A 937-nucleotide genomic window follows, 5' to 3' on the forward strand; every position below is an offset into this window, starting at 1 on the left:
GAACAAGTGGATACTCAAAATCCCTCTGAGGACATTCAGAGCCCAGAGAGGAATAAAGCTGGCGCTGAACGCCCAGACCATGCTAATTCCTGGCGTTCAACGCCAGAAACAAGCATGAATCCGGCGTTGAACGCCCAAAGGGAGCATGGTTCTGGCGTTCAAACGCCAGTAACAAAGGGGGAGATAGCGTCTAACGCCACTCCAGCTCCCACCTCTGGCATTCAAATGCCAGTGGGGGATCAGTCACCTACGAGTGCTGATGATAACCCTTCTAAAAAGGCTTCCCAACCCACTTCTGTAGGTAATAAACTTGCAGCAACTAAGGTTGAGGAATACAAAGCCAAAATGCCTTATCCTCAAAAACTCCGCCAAGCGGAACAGGATAAGCAATTTGCCCGCTTTGCAGACTATCTTAGGACTCTTGAAATAAAGATTCCGTTTGCAGAAGCACTTGAGCAAATACCTTCTTATGCTAAGTTCATGAAAGAGATCTTAAGTCATAAGAAGGATTGGAGGGAAACTGAGAAAGTTTACCTCACTGAAGAATGCAGTGCAGTCATTCTGAAAAGCTTACCTGAGAAGCTTAAAGATCCTGGGAGCTTTATGATACCATGCACATTAGGGGATACTTGTACCAAGCAAGCTTTATGTGATCTTGGGGCAAGTATCAACTTAATACCTGCATCTACTATCAGAAAGCTTGGTTTAACTGAAGAAATTAAACCAACCAGGATATGTCTGCAACTTGCTGATGGCTCCATTAAATACCCATCAGGCGTGATTGAAGACATGATTGTCAAGGTTGGGCCATTTGCCTTTCCTACTGACTTTGTGGTGCTGGAAATGGAGGAGCACAAGAGTGCAACTCTCATTCTAGGAAGACCTTTCCTAGCAACTAGCCGAACCCTCATTGACGTCCAAAAAGGGGAAGTAACCT

The sequence above is a fragment of the Arachis stenosperma genome, chromosome 3 (genome assembly GCF_014773155.1).
Source record: "Arachis stenosperma cultivar V10309 chromosome 3, arast.V10309.gnm1.PFL2, whole genome shotgun sequence".
NCBI classification, from domain to species: domain Eukaryota; kingdom Viridiplantae; phylum Streptophyta; class Magnoliopsida; order Fabales; family Fabaceae; genus Arachis; species Arachis stenosperma.